The sequence below is a fragment of the Stenella coeruleoalba genome (genome assembly GCF_951394435.1).
Source record: "Stenella coeruleoalba genome assembly, contig: scaffold_208, whole genome shotgun sequence".
NCBI lineage: Eukaryota > Metazoa > Chordata > Mammalia > Artiodactyla > Delphinidae > Stenella > Stenella coeruleoalba.
This window is the reverse complement of record NW_027646273.1, coordinates 63,186-75,302: the sequence shown is the minus strand read 5'-3', so window position 1 is coordinate 75,302 and position 12,117 is coordinate 63,186.

The following is a 12,117-nucleotide window of genomic DNA, read 5'->3' as shown; positions in this document are numbered from 1 at the left end:
TCGGGGGAAGTGTATGGTGTTTCCTGAAACATCTAAAAAACAAAGCAACAGAGCCTAGGGCACTTCCGCTTATGCTCCTATAGCTTAGGGAAATTAAAATCAAAAAGACACAGCCACCCCAATGTTTGGGATGCCTGTTTTTAGAAGAACCTCATTTACGGTACAAGATCAATATCGCAGACAGTGAAAAATGGATAAAGAAGTTGTGGTATTTACGTACAATGCAATATCAATCAGTAATGAAATCTATGTCATCAGGCCCTTAGCAGCACAATGAGTGGATTCAGGTATGATGATTCTAACTGAAATAAGTCACACAGAAAAAGAAACATCATAAGATATCACTAATACATGGAATGTAAACTTGGCTACACAGGAACTGAATTCCAAAACAGAACAGGGTCTCAAATTTAGAAAACCAACTTATGCTTGCTTAAGGGGAAAGGTGAGTTGGGGTGCTGCATAAAACCAGAGATTGAAATGAGCACAGATAAAGTTCCTTAAGCCAAATATGGAATAGACAAGAGCTACTCCTTGCTCAACGAAATGGACTCAGAACCCCATATTAAACGCCTAAGAATGTAACTGACTAGTAAGTATCTTAAAACCTATGGATTGCTATGTCTCCAAAAGAGAATCAAGCGTGTGTACAGGGGCATAAATGCAGCAGTGATAGGATTGGAGAGGTTCGGTGAGCAAATGAAGACCCTTTGAAATCATATTGCATGGTACCCATTCCACGGGTCTCAACTCTCCAGGTTTAGGTATTCTTCCTCCAGCTAAAACATGCATGTGGAACCCAGAGTATGATCAACCATGTGATCGGGAGACGTGTTCAAATATGTCACAGTTTTGGTGCCGTGGTACACGGGTGCAACATTCCAGACACTTTACTAACACTCTCCCGACTTGGAGAATCAGTGCCTTTAACCTCCTGTTTGGCCCAGTTTGCAATTTCTGCAGAAGATGAACAGGAATAGGGAGAACCAATGAGAGACTAGCTGGAGGTGTCTGGACAGGCAAATTTAACTCTCATTTCCCACCAGGAAGAGGAATTAACCAAATGCTCAGCGTGCCGTGCCGGAACCAGATTAGGGCCTGAAGCCATCCTGCGGTGTTGCGGCCAGGTCACAAGAAAGCGAGTTGAAGAAAGGAGCTCAGGGGCACTGTAATTCACAAACCTGCAGAGTTATAAATGACAGCTATCGTCCAAAAATATACTGAAGTAAGGCTGCCAAGAGGACTTGAAAGCGGGGCAGAATTGCAGGAAACCGATTTCAGGAGGTAGACTGGAATTGCATGTAAAGCATAGGAAAAGAGGCAGAACGTCCACAATGATGCACTTGGCCAAAAAGGGCGTATGCGTTTTTTCCTGAATATATTCAAGAAAAAACGCATACGCCCTTTTTGGCCAACCAAGCAAGCTTGCAAAGGAAATCTGCACTACAATGAAGTCTCACTTCCCGCCGGTCAAAAGGGCCATCTGAAGAAAGTTTAAAATCCAGAAAGGCAGGACAGGCCATGGAGAACTGGGAGCATTGTTATGCTGATGGGCGGGATGTAAATTGCCAACAGACACTCCGGAGAAGTTTATGGTGTTTCCTGAAACATCTAAAAAACAAAGCAACAGAGCCTAGGGCACTTCCACTTATGGTCCTATAGCTTAGGGAAATTAAAATCAAAAAGACACAGCCACCCCAAAGTTTGGGACGGCTCTGTTTACAAGAACCTCGTTTACAGTACAAGTTCAACATCGCAGAAAGTGAAAAATGGATACAGAAGTTGTGGTATTTACTTACAAAGCAATATCACTCAGCAATGAAATCTTTGTCATCAGGCCCTTAGTAGAACAATGACTGGATTCAGGTATGATGATTCTAACTGAAATAAGTCACACAGAAAAAGAAACATCATAAGATATCAGTAATACACGGAATGTAAACTTGGCTACACAGGAACTGAATTATAGAACAGAAGAGGGTCTCAAATTTAGAAAACCAACTTATGCTTGCTTAAGGGGAAAGGTGAGTTGGGGTGCTGCATAAAACCAGAGATTGAAATGAGCACAGATAAAGTTCCTTAAGCCAAATATGGAACAGACAAGAGCTATTCCTTGCTCAACGAAATGGACTCAACACCGCATATTAAACGCCTAAGTGTACCTGACTAGTAAGTATCTTAAAACCTATGGATGGCTATGTCTCCGAAAGAGAATCAAGCGTGTGTACAGGGGCATAAACGCAGCAGTGATAGGATTGGAGAGGATCAGTGAGCAAATGAAGACCCTTTGAAGTCATATTGCATGGTACCCATTCCACGGGTTTCAACTATCCAGGTTTAAGGTATTCTTCCTTCAGCTAAAACATGCATGTGGAACCCAGAGTATGATCAACCATGTGAACGGGAGACGTGTTCAAATATGTCTCAGTTTTTCTCCCCTGGTACTCGGGTGCAACATTCCAGAAGCTTTACTAACACTCTCCCCACTTGGAGAGTCAGCGCCTTTAACCTCCTGTTTGGCCCAGTTTGCAATTTCTGCGGAAGATGAACAGGAATAGGGAGAACCAATGAGAGACTAGCTGGAGGTGTCTGGACGGGCAAATTTAACTCTCATTTCCCACCAGGAAGAGGAAATAACCAAAGGCTCACCGTGCCGTGCCGGGACCAGATTAGGGCCTGAAGCCATCCTGCGGTGTTGCGGCCAGCTCACAAGAAAGCGAGTTGAAGAAAGGAGCTCAGGGGCACTGTAATTCACAAACCTGCAGAGTTATAAATGACAGCTATCGTCCAAAACTAGACTGAAGTAGGGCTGCCAAGAGGACTTGAAAGCGGGGCAGAATTGCAGGAAACCGATTTCAGGAGGTAGACTGGAATTGCATTGAAAGCATAGGAAAAGAGGCGGAACGTCCACAATGACGCACTTGGCCAAAAAGGGCGTATGCGTTTTTTCCTGAATATATTCAGGAAAAAACGCATACGCCCTTTTTGGCCAACCAAGCAAGCTTGCAAAGGAAATCTGCACTACAATGAAGTCTCACTTTTCGCCGGTCAAAAGGGCCATCTGAAAAAAGTGTAAAATCCAGAAAGGCAGGACAGGCCATGGAGAACTGGGAGCCTTGTTATGCTGATGGGCGGGATGTATATTGCCAACAGAGACTCGGGAGAAGTGTATGGTGTTTCCTGAAACATCTAAAAAACAAAGCAACAGAGCCTAGGGCACTTCCACTTATGGTCCTATAGCTTAGGGAAATTAAAATCAAAAAGACACAGCCACCCCAAAGTTTGGAATGGCTCTGTTTACAAGAACCTCGTTTACAGTACAAGTTCAACATCGCAGAAAGTGAAAAATGGATAAAGAAGTTGTGGTATTTACTTACAAAGCAATATCACTCAGCAATGAAATCTATGTCATCAGGCCCTTAGCAGCACAATGAGTGGATTCAGGTATGATGATTCTAACTGAAATAAGTCACACAGAAAAAGAAACATCATAAGATATCAGTAATACACGGAATGTAAACTTGGCTACACAGGAACTGATTTCCAAAACAGAACAGGGTCTCAAATTTAGAAAACCAACTTATGCTTGCTTAAGGGGAAAGGTGCGTTGGGGTGCTGCATAAAACCAGAGATTGAAATGAGCACAGATAAAGTTCCTTAAGCCAAATATGGAATAGACAAGAGCTACTCCTTGCTCAACGAAATGGACTCAACACCCCATATTAAACGCCTAAGAATGTACCTGACTAGTAAGTATCTTAAAACCTATGGATTGCTATGTCTCCAAAAGAGAATCAAGCGTGTGTACAGGGGCATAAACGCAGCAGTGATAGGATTGGAGAGGTTTGGTGAGCAAATGAAGACCCTTTGAAGTTATATTGCATGGTACACATTCCACGGGTTTCAACTACCCAGGTTTAAGGTATTCTTCCTTCAGCTAAAACATGCATGTGGAACCTAGAGCATGATCAACCGTGTTAATGGGAGACGTGTTCAAATATGTCTCAGTTTTCCTCCCCTGGTACTCGGGTGCAACATTCCAGACGCTTTACTAACACTCTCCCGACTTGGAGAGTCAGTCCCTTTAACCTCCTGTTTGGCCCAGTTTGCAATTTCTGCGGAAGATGAACAGGAATAGCGAGAACCAATGAGAGACTAGCTGGAGGTGTCTGGACGGGCAAATTTAACTCTCATTTCCACCAGGAAGAGGAAATAACCAAAGGCTCAGCGTGCCGTGCCGGAACCAGATTAGGGCCTGAAGCCATCATGCGGTGTTGCGGCCAACTCACAAGAAAGCGAGTTCAAGAAAGGAGCTCAGGGGCACTGTAATTCACAAACCTGCAGAGTTATAAATGACAGCTATCGTCCAAAAATATATTGAAGTAAGGCTGCCAAGAGGACTTGAAAGCGGGGCAGAATTGCAGGAAACCGATTTCAGAAGGTAGACTGGAATTGCATTGAAAGCATAGGAAAAGAGGCAGAGCGTCCACAATGATGCACTTGGCCAAAAAGGGCGTATGCGTTTTTTCCTGAATATATTCAGGAAAAAACGCATACGCCCTTTTTGGCCAACCAAGCAAGCTTGCAAAGGAAATCTGCACTACAATGAAGTCTCACTTCCTCCCAGTCAAAAGGGCCATCTGAAAAAAGTGTAAAATCCAGAAAGGCAGGACAGGCCATGGAGAACTGGGAGCCTTGTTATGCTGATGGGCGGGATGTAAATTGCCAACAGACACTCGGGAGAAGTGTATGGTGTTTCCTGAAACATCTAAAAAACAAAGCAACAGAGCCTAGGGCACTTCCACTTATGGTCCTATAGCTTAGGGAAATTAAAATCAAAAAGACACAGCCACCCCAAAGTTTGGGACGCCTCTGTTTACAAGAACCTCATTTACAGTACAAGTTCAACATCGCAGAAAGTGAAAAATGGATAAAGATGTTGTGGTATTTACTTACAAAGCAATATCACTCAGCAATGAAATCTATGTCATCAGGCCCTTAGCAGCACAATGAGTGGATTCAGGTATGATGATTCTAACTGAAATAAGTCACACAGAAAAAGAAACATCATAGGATATCACTAATACACGGAATGTAAACTTGGCTACACAGGAACTGAATTACAGAACAGAACAGGGTCTCAAATTTAGAAAACCAACTTATGCTTTCTTAAGGGTAATGGTGAGTTGGGGTGCTGCATAAAACCAGAGATTGAAATGAGCACACATAAAGTTCCTTAAGCCAAATATGGAATAGACAAGAGCTACTCCTTGCTCAACGAAATGGACTCAACACCGCATATTAAACGCCTAAGAATGTACATGACTAGTAAGTATCTTAAAACCTATGGATGGCTATGTCTCCAAAAGAGAATCAAGCGTGTGTACAGGGGCATAAACGCAGCAGTGATAGGATTGGAGAGGTTCAGTGAGCAAATGAAGACCCTTTGAAGTCATATTGCATGGTACCCATTACACGGGTCTCAACTCTCCAGGTTTAAGGTATTGTTCCTTCAGCTAAAACATGCATGTGGAACCCAGAGTATGATCAACCGTGTGAACGGGAGACGTGTTCAAATATGTCTCAGTTTTCGTCCCCTGGTACTCGGGTGCAACATTCCAGACGCTTTACTGACACTCTCCCCACTTGGAGAGTCAGTCCCTTTAACCTCCTGTTTGGCCCAGTTTGCAATTTCTGCGGAAGATGAACAGGAATAGGGAGAACCAATGAGAGACTAGCTGGAAGTGTCTGGACGGGCAAATTTAACTCTCATTTCCCACCAGGAAGAGGAATTAACCAAAGGCTCAGCGTGCCTGGCCAGAACCAGATTAGGGCCTGAAGCCATCCTGCGGTGTTGAGGCCAGCTCAAAAGAAAGCGAGTTGAAGAAAGGAGCTCAGGGGCACTGTAATTCACAAACCTGCAGAGTTATAAATGACAGCTATTGTCCAAAAATATACTGAAGTAAGGCTGCCAAGAGGACTTGAAAGTGGGGCACAATTGCAGGAAACCGATTTCAGGAGGTAGACTGGAATTGCATTGAAAGCATAGGAAAAGAGGCAGAACGTCCACAATGATGCACTTGCCTAAAAAGGGCGTATGCGTTTTTTCCTGAATATATTCAGGAAAAAACGCATACGCCCTTTTTGGCCAACCAAGCAAGCTTGCAAAGGAAATCTGCACTACAATGAAGTCTCACTTCCCCCCGGTCAAAAGGGCCATCTGAAAAAAGTGTAAAATCCAGAAAGGCAGGACAGGCCATGGAGAACTGGGAGCCTTGTTATGCTGATGGGCGGGATGTAAATTGCCAACAGACACTCGGGAGAAGTGTATGGTGTTTCCTGAAACATCTAAAAACCAAAGCAACAGAGCCTAGGGCACTTCCACTTATGGTCCTATAGCTTAGGGAAATTAAAATCAAAAAGACACAGCCACTCCAAAGTTTGGAAAGGCTCTATTTACAAGAACCTCATTTACAGTACAAGTTCAACATCGCAGAAAGTGAAAAATGGATAAAGAAGATGTGGTATTTACTTACAAAGCAATATCACTCAGCAATGAAATCTATGTCATCAGGCCCTTAGCAGCACAATGAGTGGATTCAGGTATGATGATTCTAACTGAAATAAGTCAGACAGAAAAAGAAACATCAGAAGATATCGCTAATACGCGGAATGTAAACTTGGCTATACAGGAACTGAATTACAGAACAGAACAGGGTCTCAAATTTAGAAAACCAACTTATGCTTGCTTAAGGGTAAAGGTGAGTTGGGCTGCTGCATAAAACAAGAGATTGAAATAAGCACAGATAAAGTTCCTTAAGCCAAATATGGAATAGACAAGAGCTACTCCTTGCTCAACGAAATGGACTCAACACCCCATATTAAACGCCTAAGAATGTACCTGACTAGTAAGTATCTTAAAACCTATGGATTACTATGTCTCCGAAAGAGAATCAAGCATGTGTACAGGGGCATAAACGAGGAAGTGATAGGATTGGAGAGGTTCGGTGAGCAAATGAAGACCAGTTGAAGTCATATTGCATGGTACCCATTCCACGGGTCTCAACTCTCAAGGTTTAAGGTATTCTTCCTTCAGCTAAAACATGCATGTGGAACCCAGAGTATGATCAACCGTGTGAACGGGAGACGTGTTCAAATATGTCTCAGTTTTCCTCCCCTGGTACTCGGGTGCAACATTCCAGACGCTTTACTGACACTCTGCCCACTTGGAGAGTCAGCGCCTTTAACCTCCTGTTTGGCCCAGTTTGCAATTTCTGCGGAAGATGAACAGGAATAGGGAGAACCAATGAGAGACTAGCTGGAGGTGTCTGGACGGGCAAATTTAACTCTCATTTCCCACCAGGAAGAGGAATTAACCAAAGGCTCAGCGTGCCGTGCCGGAACCAGATTAGGGCCTGAAGCCATCCTGCGGTGTTGCGGCAAGCTCACAAGAAAGCGAGTTGAAGAAAGGAGCTCAGGGGCACTGTAATTCACAAACCTGCAGAGTTATAAATGACAGCTATCGTCCAAAAATATACTGAAGTAAGGCTGCCAAGAGGACTTGAAAGCGGGGCAGAATTGCAGGAAACCGATTTCAGGAGGTAGACTGGAATTGCATGTAAAGCATAGGAAAAGAGGCAGAACGTCCACAATGATGCACTTGGCCAAAAAGGGCGTATGCGTTTTTTCCTGAATATATTCAAGAAAAAACGCATACGCCCTTTTTGGCCAACCAAGCAAGCTTGCAAAGGAAATCTGCACTACAATGAAGTCTCACTTCCCGCCGGTCAAAAGGGCCATCTGAAAAAAGTGTAAAATCCAGAAAGGCAGGACAGGCCATGGAGAACTGGGAGCCTTGTTATGCTGATGGGCGGGATGTAAATTGCCAACAGCCACTCGGGAGAAGTGTATGGTGTTTCCTGAAACATCTAAAAAACAAAGCAACAGAGCCTAGGGCACTTCCACTTATGGTCCTATAGCTTAGGGAAATTAAAATCAAAAAGACACAGCCACCCCAAAATTTGGCACAGCTCTTTTTACAGAAATCTCTTCTTCGGCACAAGTTAAATATCCCAGAGAGCAAATAATGGATAAAGAAGTTGCGGTACTTATGTACAACAGAATACCACTCAGCAATGAAATCTATGTCACCAGGCCCGTACCAGCATAATGAGTGGATTCAGGCACGATGATTCTAAGTGAAATAAGTCACACAGAAAAAGAAACATCATAAGGTATCACTAATACACGGAATGTGAACTTGGCTACACATGAACTGAATTACAAAACAGAACAGGGTCTCAAGTTTAGAAAACCAACTTATGCCTCCTTAAGGGGGAAGGTGAGTTGGGGTGCTGCATAGAAGCAGAGTTTGAAATTAGCACAGATACCGTTCCATAAGCCAAATATGTAATAGACAAGACCTACCCCTTGCTCAACGAAATGGATTCAACAATGAGGTATCACCTCACACCTGGTAGAATAGGCATCATAGAAAATCTACAAACAAAAAATGCTGGAAAGGGTGTGGAGAAAAGGAACCCTCTTCCACTATTGTTGGGAATATAAATTGATACAGTCATTATGGAGAACAATATGGAATTTCTTAAGAAACTAACAATAGAATTACCATATGATACAGCAATCCCAGTACTGGACATATACCCAGACAAAACCATAAATCAAAAAGAGTCATTCACCTCAATGTTCATTGCATCACTATTTACAATATCGAGGTAATGGAAGCAACCTAAATGCCCACAGACAGACCAATGCATAAAGCTGTGGTACATATATAAAATGGAATATTACTAAGCCATGAAAAGGAATGAAATTGGGTCATTTGTAGAGACGTCGATGGATCTAGAGACTGTCATACAGAGTGAAGTAAGTCAGAAAGAGAAAAACAAATCTTGTATATTCATGCATATATGTGGAACCTAGAAAAACTGTACAGATTAACCATTTTGCAAGGCATAAATAGAACAACAGATGTAGACAACAAACGTATGGACAACAAGGGGGGAAAGCTGTTGGGGGGGTGGTGGTGGGAGGAGTTGAGAGACTGGGATTGGCATGTATACATTTATATGTATAAAATAGATAACCAATAAGAACCTGCTGTATGAAAATATAAAATAAAATTCAAAATTAAAAAGAAATAAAATTTAAAAAATAAAACAGAAAAAACAATTATTCCCTGCACATACATGTATTTATATGAATAAATTATTTCCATGCTTATATCTGTAAATACAAAAAAGAGGAATAAAATCTACCTTGAACCAAAAACGAAAAAGAGAAAAAAAACACAGAACCCACCAGTTACACAGAGGAAAACCGTATCAGGGCACTTGCTCCAGTTGTAAACAATTCTGAAGTTGGTCAGTGGTGGGGAATCGTCTCCCATTCAGCCAGCAGCCCCCACGCAACAAGCGTCCTCATTGCAAAGCTGGGGCACCGTGCCGAGGCATCTGTGAGTAAACGTGAGCTGAGCCCCAGGCCAGTTGCTGCTGAACTATTCCCACCCGTCCCAGGTAAAACACCTGAATATATACAAGGACTTGAAAGCCTAGAGGAAGGGCCATAGAGCCACACGAGTGACAGCATGCCAGCCGACTTGGTGCCTGCAGGCCAGCCAGGATGGTCCTGGCCCTGGGTGCTCTTCTGGAAGATTTCCATTTCCCTGCCTGAGATACCCGTCCTGTCCCTGCCCCCACTGCTTTTTTCCTTCCTCACCTCTGCCCAGGGAGAAATTCCAGCAGCAGGTATGGGTGACACATCCTCTTCTTTAGCAGGTGGCAGCCTGGCAACTGCTGCAGAAAGTCCAGCAGAGCCCCACTCACACTGGGCCAGCCACAAAGCCGTGGCCTCTCACTCCCTCCCACCAGCCCAGCCCCGAGACTGCTGACAGGGCAGAGAAAATGGTGTCAGGCACGGCTGCAGGGGCTCTTGCTGCCTGGAGTGGTATTTATATTGATCTCAACCCAGGCACACCTGGGGAGGGCTGGCCGGCACGGTAAGGCTGCCCAGGTCAGCCAATCATCACCCCTCAGGGGCTCACAGTTGCAGAAATTGGAACTTGCTGAACCGGCCAGGTCCAAGGAACAGGTGTGGGCTCCTGAGAGTCAGGATAGACAAGGGGCTGCAGCTTTGGCTTGTTTTCTAATCATTTTATCTGGCCCATGAGTGGGAGACAACTTCAAGAAAACCCTCTCCTAATGAGAGGAACCCAGGAGTCAGGGAGAGGAGGGGTGGGTGGTGGTTGGAGACAGAGGCCTGGTGCCCCGGGTGCAGTGGAAGTCTCTGGAAGACCAGGTGGAGGGAGGCCTCACGGAGTGATGCCCAGGGTCACAGACCTGTCGCAGCTGCTGTTTGTTAGTTCAAGTCCTGCTCTGAGGTGCTCTGTGTCAGCTCTGAGCGACAGGTGAGCTGGGGGTGCTCTGCAATGAGGGCTATGTGCACGGTTCCTGTGTGCCTAGCCCTGCCACGGTACCTGCAAGGGTAGCTCTGTATCCTGGGAGGGGCCTGACCACGAGAGCCCCGTGGGCTGGGGTGGGGGTGGGGTACCTGCCCAGGTGAGCTCCATATTCTGGGATTGGTCTGACCACGAGAGCCCCATGGGCTGCTGGGGACCTGGTAAAGGATGTCAGGACAGTCAGTGAAGCCACCGAGGATATACCTCCAGTTGCTCCTAATTCCTACACCCTGCTGGTCATTCTACCAACCACCAGGACATGGTATTCTGTATTAGTCTTCAATGATGCCTTCTTTTGTATTCCATTAGTCCCAGAGTCACAAGAAATTTTGGCTTGTGAGTGGCAGGACTCAACATACAACTAAAACAATACTTCCGGGCCGTTCGGCCCCAAGGGTGCAAAAATTCCCACACCATCTTTGGGGAAAGCTTAGCTAAAGACCTAAAAGTTCTACCTCTGGAAAAGGAAACCCTCCTTCAATATGCAGACGACATTCTGATCGCCAGCCCTACTAAGGAGGCCTCTGAACTACCAAGCCAATAAAGGATAGAAGTTGTCCAAGAAAAAGCTCAAATATAACAGACTGCAGTGACCTGCCTGGGCTTCATTCTCACAGAAGGTCAGAGAAGCCCATCCCAGGAAAGGGAAGAAACCATTTTCAGCCTTACCCCTTTCTAAAACTAGAAGACAGCTTAGGGGTTCCTGGGGAGGCCAGAGTTTGCTGCTTCTGGATCGCTAACTACAGTCTACTAGCTGGGCCTCTATATGAAACACTGAAAGGAAAAGATGATGATCCTTTTGAATAGAATCCAGAAGTGGCCTTTCAAGAATGGAAAGAGCAGTCAATTCAGACCCTTGCCCTGGAACTCCCTAATTTAGCTAAACCCTTTGACCTTTACATTCCCGGTGAAAGGTGAATCGCCATTGGAGAATTAGTGCAAAAACTGGGACCACTTGAAATGGAACAATGCAAGAATGCCATCCAGGTAGGATAAACTACGGTCACCAAGGGGCTTGGCCCACTGCCACATCTGGCCAAGATACTGGCGGTATCTAAAAACCTGGAAATCAGCAGCCCAAAAGGCCACCTCCCTCCTAAGGGAAAAGGACCCCACATGGTGATCCTAACCACCAACCATGCCCTGAAGTTGCAGGGTTCGCTCAGTGGGCACACCGACCTCGAGTGAGGAGGCCCTCCAACTCCAACATCCAGAGAGATAACCAGGGGCAACAGGGCACCATGACGACTCGTGTGAACATCACTTGGCCTGGAGTTTCTCTCATAAAACAACAAGAGTGTGTCCCAAAAGAGTAGACTACTGCTTGCAGGACTTACTGCACCCAGAGGGGAGCTAATAATCTTGGCGGGGGAACTGTATATCACACTGTCACCATAGAAAAGCCTACAGACACCGTGATGATGGTGGCCAATAAGACCGGCTGGACTCCTGTTTACTTCAAAAGGCTGTTGACTCAGTGGCCATCATGGTCCTTGATCACCACTGACCCTGGACTGTCTGGGAGTTGAGCGGGCAGGGCTCTGACACCTGGTGCTGTTTGTACGTTAATTCAGGGGCCTAATTGAAGAAAGCGCAGACTACTGGTCAGAGCATCTAGGCTGGCAGAAACGGTCAGCCTA